Here is a 15,373-nt window from a genome sequence, read left to right as displayed (position 1 = left end):
CTGGACAGCAGGTTTTGTAATGGAATTACTGTAGTTAATTCCTATCACAGCAGTTCCTTAATGAAAGGCTGGAAGAAAGTCAACAGGTACTGTATTCCGTAAAAGGTGCTGTAAATATGAGTGTCATAGTTCAGAAAGGTGTGTCATCTCCCCATCAAGATAATTAATGGTCTCTCGAGTCACACAATTAAAGGTTGCAATAATAATCTATAAGATATCTCCCTTTGTTTCCCAATTAAAACTTTTCAGACTAATTAAAACCATGCTTGTGTCATGCAGCGTGGTGGTTTCCAACTGGGGCAATAAAATAATGGATCTCAGCCAGAGAAGATAAATGCCTGAAAAAAAATTACCCATTTAAGCACCATCTTATGTCAGCATTGATCTATGAAGTTTTGCTTCACATAGTGGAGGAAACCATCTTCTCTTTAAGGTAACCTGCAGTCATTTTCATAAAATCTGAGAGCCTTGACTTTTATTAGTTCTCTTCAGGGAAACCTTTATCCATTAAAGTCCTGTAACCAAGAGCCAAGTGCTTGGGTTCCACAGAACAAATGAGCCCAATGTAATGTCAATTAAAAAAAAAAAAAGAGAAAGATTAATTAAAACTCTTCCAAAGTCTCTTCAATATCATTGTCTGATATGCTTGCTATCAGCAGAGCATGTCTTCCATCTGGCAGCTTCAACAATATAAAATTTTGAGGCTGTTCTTAAGGTAATTATATCAAATATACTGAATATGATAGGGAGAAATTGGTATTAGTTTCAGATTAATCTCTGCACATTCTGGCATTGCAGCTCTGTCCTCAAAGACTGAATTTGCTTTCACTGTGATCAAAGCAAATTGATGGTCAAGAGGGCTTCCCCCTTTCTGGTTGGCTTTTTGTTCTGTTAGCTGGGATTACATGGGAATTCCATGTTCCAGCATTGCTGGGGCTCTCCCAGAGGAATCAAAGGGGCAGGACACACCACTGTCACCTCATCTCTGAGATGAGGCTAAGGATAGATCCCATTATCCACACCCTCAAAGATGTCCTGTAGCCTTTCCTGGCATTAGTGTAATAATTTTTAGACTTAAACTCCTCATTGCCCACTGAAGAGATCTGGGGATTTATGGTTCTTGTGGAACATGGAGTACAGCAAAATCACATCACTCAGCAGTTATACCCTGAATGACTTCTGTCTCCATTTCTATCCCTGATCTCACTACTTAATTAGTGGTAGCTAATTACTGTGAATAGCCTTGCATCTTTAACTAAATGAATGTGTGTAATCCTCTCAGGTTTTCTATTAGAAAAAGAAAGGGAGTTGGTGGTATCACACAGATAAATATATTGTGTGGGAACATCTACTTGGCAGATTGCAGGAAATTTGTGCCCATCTTCTGGAGACACGATGGTCAGCATCTCTGGCACCATGGTGGTCAGCAGCTCTGGGACCATGGTGGTCAGCAGCTCTGGGACCAACCATGATGGTCAGCAGCTCTGGCACCATGGTGGTCAGAAGCTCTGGGACCATGATGGTCAGCAGCTCTGGGACCATGGTCAGCAGCTCTGGGACCAACCATGATGGTCAGCAGCTCTGGACTATGATGGTCAGCAGCTCTGGGACCATGGTGGTCAGCAGCTCTGGGACCAATCATGATGGTCAGCAGCTCTGGGACCATGGTGGTCAGAAGCTCTGGGACCATGGTGGTCAGCAGTTCTGGGACCATGGTGGCCAGCAGCTCTGGGACCATGGTGGTCAGCAGCTCTGGGACCAACCATGATGGTCAGCAGCTCTGGGACCATGATGGTCAGCAGCTCTGGGACCATGGTGGTCAGCAGTTCTGGGACCATGATGGTCAGCAGCTCTGGGACCGTGATGGTCAGCAGCTCTGGGACCATGGTGGTCAGCAGTTCTGGGACCATGGTGGTCAGCAGCTCTGGGACCATGGTGGTGCTAAACTGAGAGCTCGAGGTGGGGCAGTGAGGTGATGGGGCTGGTGGCTGCCTGGTGACACCGAGGACAAGCAGAGCTTGTTCCCCTCTGTGTGCAGTGCAGAGCCTCAGGAACAGGAGAGATCTGAACCTGCTGGGAAAACCTCCCCCTCCGGACCACAAGCAGCCATGGGAGGACTCCTGCATTTCTGTGCCTGACCAGCCACCAACAATGAAATGTTGCCATTCCATCATGTTTTCTGTTTATACAAATATATCATTAAAGGATCTGAGAGGTTAAATGTGCACACACAGTTGGTCAGACAGGCACTTGTATCTGAGCCCTTGGATGCTCTGCAAAACACAGGGATCAGAAATCTGCACAGCTCAAGGTGCCATGCAGCAAATCAGTCACCAAGATGGACAAGGAGGTCAGGATGCTCTATAAGGACCTGTTTCACCTTCTGCCAGTGCCCACGTGGGCAGCTTGGGAGAAGCCTGGTTTGGGGAGGCAGAGCAGCAGGATACCTGCACACACCACACACACCTCCACACTGTGGCCAGCCATGGATTCCTTAAAGCAATGACATGATAAGGAAGCAGGACAATCTGTTTTGAACACCAGACTCTCCTGGGATTCAGTGCCATAACTTTTTTATTTCCCTCCTAAAATGTTAATTCAAATGTGCAACTAAGTAAGTGCCAAAACAACTTGTAAAACTTTTAGTAACCCCACATTGACAGAAAAGTAGTATTGCAGAATATGCTCCATTCCCTTTGATCTATGATTTATTGATGCACAGTATGAAATATTCATTAAAACAGACTGCTGTTTCCCGTTGATTTGTCATGTTTTTAATTCATATTTTAACACATTAATAAAACTGACACTATTAATTATTTTTTGAAATACCAAATATATTTGAGATGTAAAACTGGCATGGGTTATGTTTGATATTAAAGTATCAGGAGGAATTAGTTCAAGCAAAATATGATCTGCAAGTGCTTGTAATGATCCTCTATATTCTATTGCCCCAAACAACTCCCCAGTTCCCTTCACTACTTTGAAACAACTTTAAATTACAGATGCAAACTGCACTTAGAAGCAGTTGTAACATTAAGCTCATGCTGCTTCTGCATTTCATACAAATACATGCGTTCATCAGTCTCTGCTATGGAGGTAACACAGAAATATATTGGAGGGGCACAGGAACCTGTTTTTCTGAAATGATTACTGATCTTGGTCTTCAGTGGTGTTTTTTTCCCAGCAACAGTTTGGTTTAACAATCCACAAGGCAGTTCTGTTCTGCCACTCCATCTGCTGTGTAGCAATAATAGGGAGGCTTATGCATTTTTAAGGGAAATATACTCTGTCTTATAAAAGGCAGACTCATAATTACAGCTTCCAGCTTGGATGAGGACATGTTGAAATGTGCCTATGAAAAATTAAACTTCATACTGGTCAGAAAAACACCACTGAGCTACCTTCATTTATGTCACCCAATTATTTGGTCCTCAGAGATGAAGTATTGCTCAAAGAATAAAGAATAAAGTATTGCTCAAAATCAGAATGGCCACCTTTTAGGATTGCATTATTAAGCTAGTGGCACTTGAGATTTGGCCATTTCTATTTATGAAGATCTTATTTTCTAGATCTCAAAGAGATTTATTAATTTGCTCATTAAAAAAATTAAAATTCCAAATAAGTAAACTATTTTAAATATGACATCATATGAACACTCAGAGATCAGCTCTCATTTCTCAGTTAATGTTTTCAAGAGCATATAGCTAGAGAGAAAAGCAGAAAAATATGACTGACCCAAGACCACTCAAATGCCTCAAGAATCTTCCACCCTTCTTGTTGCCAAAATCATGCAATTAAAAGAACTACAACTTTTCAGTTTTCACTGGAGCCAGACTTGCATGTTTTTTTGGTCTCAATGCTGAAATCTGAGATGTACATAAAATATTAAGGGTGCCCAGCTAGGATTTAAAAGTTATCTTTAGCTCCATGAGACAAATTAGGTTATCTTAGATTTCATCAGGTTTTAACTTCTGCCCAAATCTGCAGGGTCCCAGTGAGACAGCAGGTTGGAGGGGTAGGGAAAAGAGCACCACTGAGCAGGAGCTGGGAGCCCAGAGGGTGTGACAGGGGCATTGCTGGCTGCCCCTGTGCCTGCCCAGCTGTTCCCTTGCAGGAGAAAAGCAATCCATGGCTTGTGGTGCAACCAGACAGGAGCAGAGCCTGGCATGGGCAGAGCTCCCCAGGGCCTGCCTGAACCCCAACACTCCACGCTGCTTTCTCTAGTTTGCCAGGATGGTTTAAAAGGACCTGTCCAGCACAGTTTAAGGGATTGGAAACTTGCCTAGGGATCACTAAAATTGTGTAAATGTGTCATTTGCATCTTCCTCTCATGGCAGAAAGGCAACAAACAAGAGAGCTTCCCTGGAGATTTGAGAACGCTCACACCTGCTACACTGGGATATGTTTTGTGTGGAGAATTCCAAAGGCAGCTTCTGCAATGCTCTGACCTCGTGGTCAAAGGGACCTTTGACTGCTGTGTACCAGCTCAGGCCCCTCCAAACACTGGGTGCTGCGTGGGAAGAGCTGTCCTTGAGGCCTCATGGTGCTCTAGCTTTAGCAAAGAAAGGAAGAACTGTTATCCACTCATTGCACCCACACATAATCTGCCAGTCTCAAATCCATGTGTTTTCTACTGGCAATGTGGAAGTTCACTTTTTTCAACCTTTTTTTTTTTTTTTTTTTTTTTTTGTGTGTGTGTGTGTATTGATTTGTTTTATAGCAAATCAGCATTTCATCTGACCTTTAAAATTGAAATGTCCATGGTTCAGCAGCTCCCAAAGCCTTTGCCATCACATAATTATGGAACTGTGATTCAGGTCAGCTTAACAGCCAACCTCAGGCAGGAAGTTCTGCAAATATATTGTAGCTGCCTCTTTATTAATTATCAGCAACTTCACAACTTCAGTTACTGGGTTTCAAAAGACACCAATAGTCCAAAGAAACATGAAGTGCTGACTGAAAATATGAAAGAAACAATACAGCAAAAGGCCAGAGTCCTGCAGACCATTCCACAAGGATGTGCCAATGAAATTCCTGATGTTGCATTTCCCATACTATGGCTGCAACCTCAGGGCCAACCCAAAAAAGAGACTGTATAAATGTCACTTTCATAGTGGTGATGACACTGGAAAGCACTCACTGATCTACAATAAGCATCTCTTTCTCTCCTGTATGGTGGAGAAGGCTTCAAATGCAAGTAAGTTCAGACCCTATATTGGGATGGAACAGATGCTGGTGAATTATCCTGTCAATTATCATTTTCTCTTTACTAGAACTGAATAAATATGTAACATAAAACCCCTCAAGATGCACGTAAAGCTTGTTATTTGAAATGCCAGTGCAGATGGAGCACACTCCTTACTCCGGTAGCGCTGGCTTTGCAGTGGTGTGCCCGCAGCTTTTGCTGTGCTGAGGTGGGAGGGACCTGAACACCTCACAGCCCAAACTGCAGCAGCACCTGGGGGACAGAAGGGACAGGTCAGCAATAAATCCATCCAGTTCCAGTCGTGGTGTAGGTGGACTTGGGGCACACCCAGGTCCATCACCACTGATTCTCTGGGTGCCCCAGGAAGGCCCAGGCAGTCTCTGCACAGATGGGGTGAGGCACTGGCTTGGGACAGCAGGCCAGCTGGAAAGGAGGTGATTGACAGAGCCATCACAATTAAACGTTGGCATTATTGTTGTAGGAGCTCTCTGGGATAAATTTTGGGCACTTGCAGAAGTTGCCCCAGGCAGCTCCTGCTGTGTTTAGCTTGGTCTGAATGCCTAAATGTGTTATTTAACAAACTGGGTGGAGAATGCAGCCTTACACTCCAGAGACTCCCCGTGGTGGTTTCTGCTGTGGAAGGGATCAAGCTGTGAACCACTATTTGTAAATAGTTTATAGAAATTGTTGCAGGTGGGAAGTCATTTGTAAGTAATTAAGCTATTTAAGAGCTGTTTTGTCTTTAGTTATGATATACCAATGGCAATGGATTAAACATGCTGGAACAGCCCCCTAGGACCACAGGCCAGCTGAGGGACAGCAGTTTGGGGTCTCACCTAAACCAGCTGGAGACACTTCTGCAAGTACCCCTACAACAGAGGCTCCCACCTCCACCCAGGAAACAACCACCCACCCTTTTTGGGTGACTGGGCTCCCTTATGCAGAGACCCCCCTAATCACCTGCCTTTAAAAAGCCCTGTCTGGGAGTGCCTGTGCAACACCATCCATCCACAATGTCCTGGAAGGACAGGGGGACAGACCTATTCTGCTTTCAGCACACAAAAAACTGATAAAGCTTGTTTAGGTAACACGAATCACCTTGGCATGTGCACATCCCACAGGAGCTGTGCTGAGCACTGGACAGAGTCAGGGAGGTCCAGCTGACCCTGCAGGAGGTATTGGGCTATTTGCTGTGCATATGCCTCAGTTTCCCCTCCTGTGAAAGGGAGTGATTTACAGCACTAGGAATTTGTGGATGATTTAGGAGCTACACATTTATTATTAGTTTTCTCGTCTGGTTTCAACAACTAGCCATATCAGGTCAAAAGCAAAGCAAGTTTTCATTAATGAAACATGAATCCTTCCCTAATACAGTGGGACTGAGCAGTCTGCAGGATGATTTTGTTGTCTGATATCGTTACCCTTTATGATCTCATATTTTATGGTAGTTAATGCCATTGGAGGAAAACATGATTAGAGCAGAGAGCAGCTTCAAAGCAGCCATTGCTGAGTGCATTCATCACACTTGCTGCAGAGCTGGATTTTTCCTCTCTACAAATATAATCAATCAGTGCAGGTAAAGAGTTAGTTGCAAATAGAAGCCCTTTAGGTGAACTAGTGTGTATCCTGTTTTTATCAGTGTTCTGGGAAGTGTAGTTAGACTGGGATAAGTTATGTGGTGTGGGCTTAGGCATTAATGAATATGAGAAACTAAATTATTGAATTTTGCAATGCAAATTATTTTTTGAGCACAAATTCTTCACTTTTGAATGTTAAGGGCTCATAAAAAATGTCAATGCTTTATAAATTAGGCCATTAGCATGCAATTTGTGATTCAAACAGTACCACAGCCTCATGTAATAAGTGACTGAATAAAGAGCAGCATTCCTCCCTGCACTTGCAAAATAGTTTGTCAGGAAGGCAAATGCAGGGAGATGTCACACGAGGGACTCATTCCCTCCCTCTGGAGATGCACAGTTACACTGCAGAGGGGTCCTGTGTCTATCCCTAGCTATGGTGCCTGGAAAAGCTGTGTTAGTGTGATCCATGCAATCATGGCAACAGGCAGAGCACCTGTACCTGTGACATGGGCCCAGAGCTCCCCAGAGCCCTGGCAGCTCCTGTCCCCACAGAGGTGCTGCCACCTCAGCCCGTGCCCAGGGGTGCAAACGAGTTTAACTGGCTTGAGATCTGCAAGGAAATAACATCCACCCATAGTGGGGGGAACTCTGAACATTTCTGAGTACATACATGCATCTCGAGTGAAAGCAGAATCTGTGCTGAGCAAACGTGTCTGAGAGGAGGGGTGCCCTGCACAAGGCAATCTGAATGTGTCCCAAATACACAAAGGTGAGCTCAGAGTGAAGGGAGAGAAATGTTTTCTTGGTGGCAAATTCCCTATTCAAACAGTAGTTCTTACAAAGGTAACCAAAATTGAAAAACTGTTATGGATATGAAAATTCCTACTTGCCCAAGATGAGAAGAATTTTGCAAAGAAAACACTAATTATGAGAATTACATTTATGTGACAGGTTGAATATTGCTGTTATCTAAAAGATCTCTGCAGCTGCTCAGAGTTTCAGAATCTGTGCTGGGGTAGAAAAATTACCCAGAAAGGAGGCAGAGGAATGGATAGAAAAGGGATGTTAAATGTTTTTGATATATATCATACACTCTTAAAATAGTATCTATGCCTTACACGGGATACAGTGCTATATGAAACTCCTGAAACTGCCAGTTTGACAATGCAATTCTTTAATTTGTGCCATGGCATCACTGACCCTCCCTTTCTCCCCTGCAGACTGGTGGCAGGGAGGCTGGAGTTTGCTGCACTCAGGGGCTGGCCTTTGGTGTGGTCTCTACCAAGGCAGAAGATTTGGATTCCAGGGATGTCAGGAGGGGATTTGCCCTCCTTGCACTCCTTACAGGGAGCAGCATTCATCTCAGTGAATGCTCATTCAGCCCTGGCTGAAGTGAGAGGGGCTGGGCAGCTCATGGCAAAAGAGAGGTGTGGAGAGAAACCTTTGATGCTGAATCAGAAATCAGAGGATTTCTGGCTGCCCCTGCTGCTGGCTGTGGTCAGAACTTAAAGACAGTGCATGTTCCTTGTCTGCCTACCTCAGCTGTGTAACTGACCTTGCCATGGGCCATAGCCCAGAGCCTCTGACCTGGCTTTCAGGGCTACAGCAGCTCATGTCCTGGATGTTTTCCTCTCTCCTTTCCTGCAGCTGAACACACGCACACATACACTCTGTGTTTGCAATTAACAGATCCATGTGGTGGGTGTGTTCCAAAGACTGAGATCAGGCCAGTTCCAAACTTCAGAACAACACCAGATTAACATTCATTTACCAATATAGGTTAATTATTAGTCTTCATGAAAAATTAGCATTACATGTGCAATTAACTTGGCCCTTAAGAATCTTACTCTAAATTAGCTGTGAGTGTACAGCTACCATGAGGATGTGCAAGTAGTTAATGCTGATTCAGGGTGGCCAAGCTTATGAGCTCTCCACTATCTTTCTTTTCTTATCATTCCTGTGGTTCTCTCATACCTCAGCTCTCCAAAAGCAGCTCCAATCTGGCCATTTATTATTTTCAGGGGGACAGGGACTTGTTCTGTTTTCACCAGACATCTTGTTTGCTTGTTCTGTGTGCTGTATACACACACACACACACACACATACACGTAGATATGTACCCAAAACATATATATTTCTTTTTGTTTCCCATACAAATTTTCCACCCTTTTATACCCTCTTATTTGCATATTTTACCATATACACATTTTTCCAATACCCCCATTTGGCAAGCATACAATTCCTGAATGGTTGATTTGTTGATAGACATTATTTCTACATTTCTCCTAAGATTTGCACGTTTGTTTCCTATTTAATTATTGGTGTTAATCAGGGAATACTTACACATTATTACCAGATATGTTTTTAGCATGCTTATGTCCAGGTTAATAATATTTTGCTTGATATTCTTTCACTCCACGATGCAACAGGCCCTGCTTTGGCTACACTCTTTCATGTCCAGTGGATCTATTTTGCTGTCTTTTCTTAAAGAAAATGTCATTGCTCCTAAAACTGTACTTAAGATGCTTTTTTCTCTGCTTGTTTTACCCCCCTGATGGGACATTTGCCCTGTCAAGAGTACTCAGCCTGTTGCTAACCTCCTGCCCTCCATAGTTATGATGTTACTCTCTGTGAGTGGTCACCGTCCCTTTTAAAGCAAAATTTAAGCAGGTATCCTTGCCCTCTCACAATTTAATGGGCTTGTTGTCATCCTCACAAGCACACTGGCTGGGCTGATGGTCAGCAACTGAATTCAGTGGTGTACAAAGCATGCCAAAACCCAGGAGTGCTGATGTGTGACTGTCCGCTGTTGCCTCCCCATAGCACAGGATCCCGGTGAGTATCACAGGAGGCCGTGGACCTGCCAGGACCTGCCAGCTCCCATGAGCAATGCCACACCAGGGCAGCCCAAGGACCTGCTTTTACAGCTCACCACAGCACCAGATGCCAGTACAGAGCACATCCCTCACTCCTGGCAGCCAGCAGGGACTGAGGAGACCCAAGTCTCTCAAGTGTGAAATGTTAGTACCACTCAGTACCTCCAGTGCTGTCAGGCTCCCTGGGCCCTGGGGAGAGGCTCTCCTCTGGCTGGCTCTCAAAGCTCAAGTATTGCAAAGGTCAGAAATCATAAGAGAAAACCTTTGATGTTTAGGGGGATGTTTAGTGGTTTGAATTACCAAAATAACCTAAGTGAAGACTCTGATCATTGTCAAATGTTGCCGTGCTACCACCCGATCTCTTGGAGCAATTAACAAAGGCTGATAATCAACCCCTAAAAAAAACCTGAATGCTGACAACCAACCCCTTTGCTGTTTGCTGCTCACAAACACAGGTGGGTCCAGACCTGCTGAAAACACCCAGTCCCTTGTCTGCAGGAAAGGTAAAGCTCTGAGCATGCAGCCAGTGGTGCTCCCTGAGCACTGACCAAGATCCCATTCTCCAGTGCTTAGCACGCTGTGCCCAGAGCACTGAGCCAGCACAGCCATCCCTGAGCTGGGACAGGGAATCCTGCAGGACAGGGATGGACTGGGCTGTGCCACTCTGGGGTGGCTGCCCAGGCTGGGGTTCCAGTGGATGGGCTGCTGAGGGAGCTGAGATGGGGCCCAAAGCATAGGACTGAGAGGGTGAAAAATGAGAACGTGCAGGTGTTTGTGCTGTAACTAACCACAGAGGCACAGAGTTATAGTCTAACAATACTATCTCAAATTTAGGTCAATACCAAGCTTTAAACTAATAAATTGTGGGGGAAAGGTTGCTTTTTCAATAAAAGACAAAGAAATAAAACCCAACCTATGGTCCTTTTCATGAATAATCCTGTTCCACGGGCTGTGCTCAAGCTCTAGTTGACCAGAACATGTTTGATTCAGTGCAGCTGAGTGGGTTTACATGACTCAAGGAGATGTGGCAGTCATTTTTAAATTATCCTGGTGGCTTTGGAGTTTAGTGTCGTGACCAGGTTTGCATAGCTGCCAGTCACCTCTTAACATGGCAGGTAGGCATTTTATTTTATTGCAGTGCCACACAGTAATGTAGAATATGTTACAGTCAAATTCTTATTTATGAGTAAAGAGGGCACACACAATTTTGCATGTTTTTAAACTGACCATTAATGAATTGTTTACAGCTGCTGTGTCTCCAGTGTCAATTCTCTACCCCATCTCCTATATTCCATGTTTTTCACCCCTCCCTGCTGCATCCTGCACCTCCTTCTCATCCCTGCTGTCACACCAAGCCTGTATTTCTCTACACTGCATCATTCTGCTTGAGTCATAAATATCCCATTCTACCCAGAACACCTGCTTGTTACTGCTGTCTATATAAAAGTGCAGGTCTCCATCAGAGACAAACAAAAGTAAACCAGAGACAGACTCCTGATCAATTATAGAAATTGCCATCCCAACTAAACCAAGTAAAGCAAAGGCAGAGCAAGAAGAGATCAGACAAGGTGGGCCTGGCAGGCCTCAGTCCCAAGGTATTGCAAACTCAGGACAAGGCTTGTGGCCTATTATCCACAGAGGTAATTCTGTATTTCTTCACTGCTACAAAAAAAGGAACTATTTGCTTTTTTGTTCTGCTTTGTTTGTTTATTCTTGACTGGGAAGGAGTTGCCTGCAAAGCTCAGTAGAGGTGTGCTGTCCTGCTCTGCTCTGGGTGGGCAGCTGCAGTCACAATGAACCATGTAGAAAACTTGTACCTGACCTTGAAAACTTGTATTTCCACCTAGATCAGCTTTTAATTTATGAGAATGAATTTGTAATCATAAGGAAACAAAGGAATTAAAAAAAAGGAATTAAAAAAAATCACAACCAGGGTGCGCACATAGAAAGGAAATCTGAAAAATTGGTCTGAATGTCAGGAGTCCTTTCTCAGAAGGCCCAGGTCTGAAAGTGTTGTTGAGGTGATTAGTCACTAAATACATGCCAGAAAACTCCTTCCCTCCAATGCCAACCATCCCAGCATCCTGGCCTTTCAGAACAGCAGTCACATACCCTTCCCTAGCAGTGAATGATGGTTGCCTCGTGTAATAAAATATTCAACTTCACAACAAGGCTTTATAAAGAAGGAGGTTCATGAATTTTTAAAATTATTTTGTAAATCACTCTGAGAGCTGACAATGAAGGCTAACACCTCTGCTGGTGTACAACTGCCAAGTTATCCTCGTATTCAGCCTGACACTGGGATTTGTGGGAACCTTCCCCTCTGATGTGTCAGAAACTCTCTTCTGAGTGGAGTGTGAAAGGCATTGCCCCCACTCTCAGTTTCGCAACCCAACCCACGCTCTGAGAGCTGCTCAGGCACCCAGGGCAATTCTGTCAGGAGGGGATGGTTTGAGGGTAACCTGATGGGATGTGTCTGTCAATGCAGCAGGGCTGTGGGAAGCACGGGTAGCAAAGCTGCTTCAAGGCATTCCCCAGACACCAGAAAAGCAGTTTGAAGTGTATTTGTTTTGCAGCACTGATGACTACTTCCCTTCATGGAAAGAAACAGGTGGGTGACTTGGTTTCTGTCTATAACCATTACCAGCAGTGTCCAGATCAGTTTTTGTGGAATCAGAGAGATCCCCAGCACCAATGACTGCAGGAAACTCTCTTCTGTAAGATGGCAATCTCTGTAAAGCACTACAGACAGAACTGTGAATGTGGGAGGAAGGGAAATGCCTTTCACAGTGCTTTTCTCAGTTCTTTCTGTGCAGCTGCCTGTTCTCAGGCAGTCTGGTGATGGCTGTTACACATTGCAGCCAGAAAGGAGAAGTTACCCATCAGCAAAGCTAAAAACATTCCTGAAGGTGAGCAACAGCACCTGCAGGAAGGTGGGAAACATTCACACATCATCAACTCAATAGACATCAACTCTTTTAGAAAAAAAAATTAGTTACCATGGTTGCATCTGTGGAAGGAGAAACCCAATCCTGCTAAATGTCAGGAAACGATTGTCTGGAGAGATGTTTTGCTGTGACTGCACTAGAAAACAAACTGGCCACATTTTTGTTGCATGATGCTACTTAAGTGAGAAACTCCTCCTCGGCCATGCCCAGCAGGGAGGGAGCAGAGGGAGAGCAGGTTTATTGTGCATGGCCCTCCCTGGGTGCTGCAGGAGAGGCTGAGATCCTCCCTGAGCCTGCGGCAGGGCACGCTCTGGGTTCAAACCCTGCTGGTGACCCAGATGGAGGAGTTGTTATACAACGTTCTTTAATTGGCAATTTTCTGCTCTGTTCTCTTCTGCATCTGTTATTTATGTATCACAGCTTTCCTGCATGCTGGTAGACAACAAGGAGCTACAGCAGTGGTATCCCCTCATATTTAAAACATTTAGACAGACAAAACCCCAAAATTCACATAACAGAATGGTTCATTACACTCAGAGGAAATTTTGTTGCTTTACAAAACATTTCTCTGAGATGATAAAGCCCACATGGCTGCTGCACAACAACTACTGAGCAACAGAGGAAGAACAAAGAATAAACCAAACAGCAAGATGCTTCAGCAAAGATGCTGACCCAATATAGCAGCTTCCAACACGCAGAGCTGCAGCCACAGCACCTCCTTGGAGTTAAGTGCCGATGAGCTTGGTGTTATGCCAACAAAATCATCAAGAAGCTGGATCTCTCCTTGTTATTAAATTGGGCAAGCAAACGAATGAAAGGAATCAAAGCAATAACAAAGGGCAGATAACCCCTGGGCTATCTCGTAAGCAGTGGCTGACAGATGTGGATTACTGAAAAAGTAAAGAGCTTGCCACTTGTATGTAATAAAGCCACAGGGATTTCAACAATACCCTTTTTGTTTTAAAGAAGAGCAAAGGCATATATTGTCAAAACCATAAAGCTTGCCACAGTGCACTGCTGCACTATATAAAGACATCACAGGCTTACGGTTTTGAAAGGAGTGACAGCTATTACATGCTGAAATTTTTCAGTGAGGCACTGCATGGAGTAACTAAGGATCATGCAGGGAAGCATCATCTATCAGTTCCTTGACAAGAACACCTGGAAGACCCCTCTGAATTGGTCAGCTGGACTTGGTGGCCTGGACATTTATCACTGCTGCTGTTTTTTTTTTGTTGTGGGTTTTATTTTATTCAAACAAATTCTAAGAAAGCAGCATTTTGGTTTCATAAAGAACTGAGAGGTAGAAAAAAAACAGTTGACATGCTTGTTTTCAGTCCTTGTACTGACCAGATATAATTTGTCATCTGAGGTTGCAAGCTGCCATTTGAACTAGAACTTGGCTGAATTTTGGCACAATTTCTAGTAGAGTTGTAAAAGCCCCACCTGTCACAGTTTTCACTGCCTTGTCAGCTTACAATGCCAAGGAAGCATTAAAGGTGTCTGCACTCGGCCGTGCTGAGGCTGCACCTTAAATCCTGGTGTCAGTTTTGGGCTTCTCATGACAAGACAGAGATTGAGAGGCTGGAGTATGTCCAGAGAAGGGAAAGGATCTGGGGAAGGGTCTGAGCAGCAGCTGAGAGGAGTGGGGGTGTTTAGCCTGGAGAAAAGGAGGTTCAGAGGAGACCATTCCTCTCTATAACCACCTGACAGGAGATTGGAGCCAAACTGGGGGTTGGTCTCTTCTCACAAGACATAGGGCAAGAGGAAACAGCCTCAAGCTGAACCAGGGGAGGTTCAGAGTGGGTTAGCAAGCATTGGCACAGGCTGCCCAGAGCAGTGCTGGAGTTCCCATCCCTGGAGAGAATTAAAAACCACACAGATGTGGCCCTTGGGGACTTGCTTAGTGCGGCCTTGGCAGTGCTGGGGGAACTCAGTGATTGTAGAGGTTTTTTCCAACCTGAACAATTCTGTGATTCAGTGACAAGATCCTGCTTTGCTGCTGTTGTAACAGTCTTTAAGCCCTTCCCTGTCAAATTCAAACATACACTGTACTCTTCTAAGACCAAATCTTGTCTTAATTAATGCCTCATTGCAGTTTGTGATGCTATTTTTCTGCCTGTGAAAAACTAAATGCATTGCATACAGCAGCCTAACAGGTAACCTTTTTATACAACATATATTCAGGCAGCTGATACACACACACACACACAATCAATGCAACACAGAGAAAGCCTACCTGATGAAAAATATGTCCCTCTGTTCATCTATTTCCATTACATCTCCCTCTAAAAGCTTCAATGAAAAATATGGGAATATCATCTTTAACAACCTGACACATCTTAAACTTCCCATATGGCGCAGAGCAGATTTCTCTCTGCTCCTTCCAAGTATTGTTCAGCCTTTTATTTCATAGCCCCTTGGAATTTTCAGCAGGGCTGCTTCCCAGTGATGAAAACATGATTCTAACCCTGAGGAATCCCATGGTGTCCAACTCAACATCTCCCCGTGGAGAGTTTTGGCTCTTCTGCTGTAATGATTTGCAGGACATATTAAACTACAGCAATGTAAACTATTAAACAATGTAAACATATTAAACTACAGCTTCAAAGTCTCTAAGTTTGCCTGATGTAAATCATAATCCCACAGCTACACACAGGGTCCTACTGCATCACAGTGGAGAATATGGAAAATAATCCATTTAAAGGTTAAATTGTTTTGAAACCACATTGTCTTAGTGTACCTATGGCCCATGGAGTT

The sequence above is a fragment of the Molothrus aeneus genome, chromosome 16, assembly GCF_037042795.1.
Source record: "Molothrus aeneus isolate 106 chromosome 16, BPBGC_Maene_1.0, whole genome shotgun sequence".
Taxonomy (NCBI): Eukaryota; Metazoa; Chordata; class Aves; order Passeriformes; family Icteridae; genus Molothrus; species Molothrus aeneus.
The sequence above is the reverse complement of the archived record's forward strand: the minus strand, read 5'-3'. Positions refer to the sequence as shown.